This window comes from Prionailurus bengalensis, chromosome C2 (assembly GCF_016509475.1).
Source record: "Prionailurus bengalensis isolate Pbe53 chromosome C2, Fcat_Pben_1.1_paternal_pri, whole genome shotgun sequence".
In the NCBI taxonomy this organism is placed as follows: domain Eukaryota; kingdom Metazoa; phylum Chordata; class Mammalia; order Carnivora; family Felidae; genus Prionailurus; species Prionailurus bengalensis.
The window spans coordinates 157,567,275-157,573,625 of record NC_057350.1 but is presented as its reverse complement, the minus strand read 5'-3'; the positions used below and the strand labels follow the sequence as shown (position 1 = coordinate 157,573,625).

Sequence of the window (6,351 nt, the reverse complement as noted above, 5' to 3'; positions counted from 1 at the left end):
TGGACCTCTCTGTGACCAGTTTCCTCGTCCGCAGAAGGGAGGAAGATGGAAATGCCTCCGTTAGAGTGGTCGGACAAATTGAACTGTAAGTAAAGAGGCAGATAAACCTAACACAGGTTCTTATCACTTCCCTAACCTGAAGACTGGGAGAAGTTCAGGGGCTGAGGAGTGGGAGGGGGACTGATGGCACCTTCTGTTACCTACAGGCTCCTTTGGGAACAGGCACTTCCAGGTTTGGGGCAGCTCAAGATGGCCTTGGCAGGACTGGATCCAGCAGATGGAAGCCCCAGGAAGTGTTCCGTAGCACGAAGAAAGTGGCTCGGGTAGGGGTGAGGTCCCCGTACCAGGAGGGTGCCGGCAGGAAGGAGGGCCCTCTGCCAGGTAGAGCTGAACAAGACCCCCGCAGACTTTATCCCAGACTCAGAACCTGCGAGTAAGAAGGGAACAAGTTGCCCCTCTGGGCCCTGAGCCCTCTTGGGTCTGAAATGAGAGAACAGGGCTAGCCTCTCAGGGGGGCAACTGGGTTATGGAGGGCAGCTCAACCTTGGAAGAAAGCCCCGCATTCCCACACCCTTCCCCTGCACATCCTTTTTAAAAAAAAAAAAAAAAATTTTTTAACGTTTATTTATTTTTGAGACAGAGAGAGACAGAGCATGAACGGGGGAGGGTCAGAGAGAGGGAGACACAGAATCTGAAACAGGCTCCAGGCTCTGAGCTGTCCGCACAGAGCCCGACGCGGGGCTCAAACTCCCGGACCGCGAGATCGTGACCTGAGCCGAAGTCGGCCGCTCAACCGACTGAGCCACCCAGGCGCCCCTCCCCTGCACATCCTTGACCTCATGACCTTTCATCGGGAACACCTCCTCCCACTCCACCCGTCTGTCCCCTACCATTTGTCTCAGCGTTTCCTTCACTTTCCGCCTACTAAGTACTAAATACTAAAATCCAGCTGCCCCCTCAGGACATTGACTTTTCTCTTCTCTAGAGTGGCTGTGCTTTTGCAAACACTCCTGGTCCTAAAGGATTTAGAGGAGAAAAAGGTGGCCTTCTTTGCTGCTCATTTCCCCTTCCCAGTCCTGTCCCTGTCCTCCTCCCTCCAACGTCCATCTCCTCTGAAATGCAGCCCGTCGGACTGTGCCACCCCTATACTGCCGTCACATCTACCCACAGTCGTTCACGGAGGACTCTCCACCGGGCTTAAGCCTCACTCTGCTCGCGTTACTGTCCGTCGGGCTTTTCAGCCGTGAATGCCGATGTTCCCTCCAGTACCTTGGAGCCGGTTCCTCAGCCGCATTTTCAGCAATCCTTTCTGCATTTCGCCTGGTCATTGTTAACTTTGCCGCCTCCCACACGTCCATTTCAAGCGTCCTGTTCTCCCAAAACCACGTTCTACTTTCCTGCCACGTGTCTTAATAGCTCTTCTGTCCGCCAGTCATTTTTCTCTTTTTTGAAAGGGAACTTTCTATTACTTCTAGGTACAGAAAATTCCACAGCATCCACTCAGCCCAGTTTGGTGGCCAGTTCTTCAGCCTTGGCCTTTTCCAGCTTTCCAGTGGCGATGCAAGCCACCGACTTCGGACCCGGCACGCTGCCTCCCCAGGGACAGGGCATCGCCGCATGTCTGTCACTGGACTTGGTCCCGATGGGTTCCACCGGCTCAGCCAGAGCTCCTTTGTCTCCCAGGCTACCCTGCGTGAAGGCAACAGCGGCGCAGGTCTCCCCGTGGACCCGATGTCCCAGCCTGGCCTTCCCCTTGATGATGCCACGGGGAACCCCCATCTTACAACACAGGGCAGCCAGGAAGCAACCAGTTGCATGGGATCCACATCATGTGCAGTCACCACCAGCTGAGCCTTCCTGTTTTCCACTAAGGCGGTGACAGTATTAACCCAGCTCAAAGGACAGGCAGCCTCTTAGCAGGGACATCCCCTTTGCTGGTAGCTTTCTTCTCAGCCCTGCCCAAGTCTCTTCTCTTGCTTTGTCTCTGGTCTGTATCTGTGGGTCAGCTTGAGTAGCTGTTTGGCGGGGCAGGCGGGGTGGTCCTAAGGCCTGGGCGAACCGGTTAGTCATCAGAGGCACTTTTAGACGTTTATAGAGAACAGCCCTTTGCTGCTGCAACCTGATGTAACGGGGCCATTTGACAAAAGGGTGAGGTCCCTTTTGGGCTGGATGTCCTGTCCAATGCTAAAATTCTTGGTCTTTTTCTTAAGCAGGGGATTGACCACTTTCTTGGCCTCCTGCTTCTTCACAACAGGGCCGCCTTCTTTCCTTTTGGGATATGGGACGGCTGGAGAAGAGAGTGGTTCCCCGCCCTTGCTGCCTGGAACCCTCTTTGTTTCTCTGCCTCCCTTCTACCTAGTTACGATGCTGCGGCCTCATCACTAGAATTCACTTCAGTAATCATCAACTCCTTATCAACTCCTAAATCCTCTTACTTGGGAGAACCCCACCCGTAGTCAATTTAACTCTACTTATCTGTCACCTGAGTCTGCTCAGCTTCATGTGGTGGGAGAAGAAAACAACAACTAGATCTGTGTAGACTGATCTCACATCTAGTTGCTAACTGCGAATCTTACATAGGCACTTGCCAATGCCTAGCAGTCTCAGTAGGTTTCTCCCATCAGTTTGCTCCTCCATTCTCTGAACACCATTTCCTACCTTCTCTTACATCAGAATTCCGGCCTTCCTCCCGGTTCACCTTCGACCCTTTCTTGATTCACTGAGAAATAGAACAGAGCCACCTTACGTTCCACATCTTCCAACCTGCTTACACTGCATCCACATCACGTCCTCGTAAAATGCATGGCCCTCCTCCTCTCTTACTAAGGTCAACAACTGCTTTGTCTCTCTTCTCTGCTAGATCACTCCCGTGTATAAAAACAACTTTTCCTTGACCCATCCTCCCCTGCCACTACAACCAGTGCCTCTGCTTTCCTTACAGCAAAACTCTTCAGAAGAGCTCTCGGTGTTTGTGGTTCTCCCTTGCCATTCTCTCTTTATCCAGTTCTGGCTTTATCTCTACAACTCGACAGATTCGGTTCGTGGGTAAATCACCAAGGACCACCATTTTCCCCAATACAAAACCGATTTCCAAACAAGTAAAAACATGATCAGCAAAATTGGAAAGTACAATGAAATCTTACTTTCTGGGAAGTATGAAAGAAAAACTTATGGCAAATGTTCCATCAAACACACTGAAGTAGGGTAGCATCTGCCTAACAAATTGGCAAATAGTCTTTTTTGCAAGAGAGAGAGAGAGAGAGAGAGAGAGAGGGAGAGAGAGCACAAACAGGGGAAAGGCAGAGAGAAAATCCCACCCAAGCAGTGTATGGGAGTCACACGCAGCGTGGAGCCCGACACAGGGCTCGATCTCAAGACCGTGAGATCATGACCTTAGCCGAAATCAAGAGTCAAAATGCTTAACTGACTGAGCCACCCAGGTGCCCCACAAATAGTCTTAAAATATGAAAATTGTCATTGATCCAGAAGATACAGGCAAATAGGCACTCATCCACTTGTGGGAGGCCTAGGTGAGTCTATTTATAGGGAAATTTGGGGATATGTATTAAAAGCCAGAAAATGTACCATTTGACCCAAGAATTCTACTTCAAAGTAATTTTTCTTTTGGACTGAATCAGAGCTAATCATTAAGATTAACGTAAAGGAAAGTCATGGCAGCCTTCTTCTTCTTCTTCTTCTTCTTCTTCTTCTTCTTCTAGAGAGAGAGAGAGAATGAGAGAGCAGGGGAGATGGGCAGAGGGAGAGAGAGAATCCCAAGCAGACTCCACACTCAGTGCAGGGCCTGACACGGAGCTCAATCCCACGACCCTGGCTGGGATCACAACCTGAGCCGAAATCAAGAGTCAGACTCTCAACCGACTGAACTACCCAGGCATCCCACAGCATTATTGAAACAGTGAAAAATCATTAATAATCTAAAGGCCAGGCTGAATAATATACGAATGAATCAATTAATTATGGAACAGAACATAGAATGTTACAGTCTCTAAGCTGCTGATTTGGAAGTGCTCTTGAATGAGAACATTCTCCAAAGTAATCAGTACATTCTTATACTATGTATATAGTATGATTCTAATTTCGTATCCTGTTTATGTATATATAAACTCAGACTCATTTATTTTTTATATATTATACACATTTACCTATACTATATAGAAACTAAATGATAATCTTGTAAATTATAGCTATTTTTCTTCTTTAAAACTTCTTTTTAGATGGTCTCAGGTACTGAAAATATCAGTGATGATATGGAATGTCACTGGAGAACAGTGCCTCTGAGTTCCATGTGTCTACTCTTGTATCTCAGTCCTTCCTTTCATTGCCAAGTTCTTTGAAATAGGGCCATGCTCACTGTACTCACTTGTTCCGTCTCCATTCACTCCTCATGCTGTGGTTATTCCCCCACTTTTGTCCTAATATTGCTATTAAGAAGCGCCTCAGTCTCCTAATTTTCAAATTAAATTTCCACCTCTAGGTCCTTCCTTGAACCCAAGACATTTTACACTGTTCTCCATCATTTAATGCTCCAAAATCTGTACTCCTTTGCTCCCCAGGGCACTTGACGTCTCCTGGGTTTCCTCCCGCCCGGGGTTTCTTCTCCAGCCCTTCCCATTCAAGGGGGTCCATCCGTGCTTGTTTTTCTTCTCATGTTGCGCACAGCATCGGAATTTTTAGTTCCAGTGGAAGATTTACCATGAAGCCCGTAAAGTTCATCCTGTGGCCTCTCACTTGCAACTTGCATGGGCAACTCGGAAGGCCCTGGGAAGGACCTTAGTATTAAAGGATTAAGTATGACTTTCATACAGATATAAAGTAAACGTACCAAAGATTTCATTTTAAGCGTAATGGGGGAGCCAGGCAGATGTTATATGTGGTTCAAAGGAAAAAACAACAGACACATTTATAGATCAGAAATACTGAAATGAAGGTACAAATGGAGACAAAGGGCCCTGCACGGGCAGGATTGGTTTGCATTTCAACATATAAAAATTATCTTGCCTTGCTATCAGTTGTCTACAATTCAGCCTTGTTAAGTAGCTCCTGTACAATCAGAATCAGCTGATGCAAAAGACGTGTTGTGAGCAATAGTTTTCTTTTTTTTTTTTAATTTTTTTTTTCAACGTTTATTTATTTTTGGGACAGAGAGAGACAGAGCATGAACGGGGGAGGGGCAGAGAGAGAGGGAGACACAGAATCGGAAACAGGCTCCAGGCTCCGAGCCATCAGCCCAGAGCCTGACGCGGGGCTCGAACTCACGGACCGCGAGACCGTGACCTGGCTGAAGTCGGACGCTTAACCGACTGCGCCACCCAGGCGCCCCAATAGTTTTCTATGAAGCACAGATTTTTCTCTCCGGTACAGCAGTCTACACATAACAGTCATATTTAATAAAACAGACGACAGTAAGATACCTAACTACACTTGGTTAAGGCTGCTCTCTTCCCACTTGGAGTTGGCACATCTCATGTCAGAAGCTCAGGGGTGGCCACGGAGGTTTTGGGGGACCCAACTAAGGGAATATTGAGGTAGGGATACACTTAGATTGGATTGAACAGGATATACTTATGTGGTCCCTCATCACTGTCGTGGTAGACGAACGGCTTCCAGCAATAGTCTTACTTACCTCCCCTGAAGCAAAGGTGCAGGGTCCAACCCAGAATTCAGGGTATTCCATGGCAACATCAACAACCCATTTGCCACCGACTGTCACCAACTTAAATAATATTTAAGATCCTCAGAATTTACCCCTCAAATGAAAGAAGCGTGATACAGGGGTTTTTGTCTTGTTATTTTTTTCATATTTGACAGCAATCTGACAAATCTCGAGTATTTGCAAGACACATTATAAGGTATAAGCTGTGGTGCTGAAAGAAATTTATTTTTTTCTTTTTTTTTAATCTTTATTTTTGGGAGAGAGACAGAGTGTGAGCTGGGGAGGGGCAGAGAGAGAGGGAGACAGAATTGGAAGCAGGCTTCAGGCTCTGAGCTGTTAGCACAGAACCTGACACGGGGCTCGAACCCACAAGCCGTGAGACCATGACCTGAGCTGAAGTCGGACGCTTTACTGACTGAGCCACCCAGGTGCCCCTGAAAGAAATTTTTCTAAATTATCAGTAATGAAAAAGTTTTGACCAACCATGCTGGAAGGAGGATTGAACTACCTCTCTCTTCTCTCTGTAGAAAACATTTCAAACATTGTTAAATGAAGAAGGAATCAAAGTATATGCAGCAAAAACAAAAAACAAAAAAACATAGGGGTTTTTATAAAAACACTGCGAACAATACAAACGATGTATTTTGAGGATTTTGTGACGTTTGTGGCATTTTTCA

At 47.0% G+C, this 6,351-nt stretch overlaps 1 pseudogene; it reads right to left on the bottom strand.

Moving 5' to 3' along the window:
- Positions 1-828: 828 nt before the first annotated feature.
- Positions 829-2,755, bottom strand: LOC122491055 (annotated as a pseudogene).
- Positions 2,756-6,351: the final 3,596 nt, after the last annotated feature.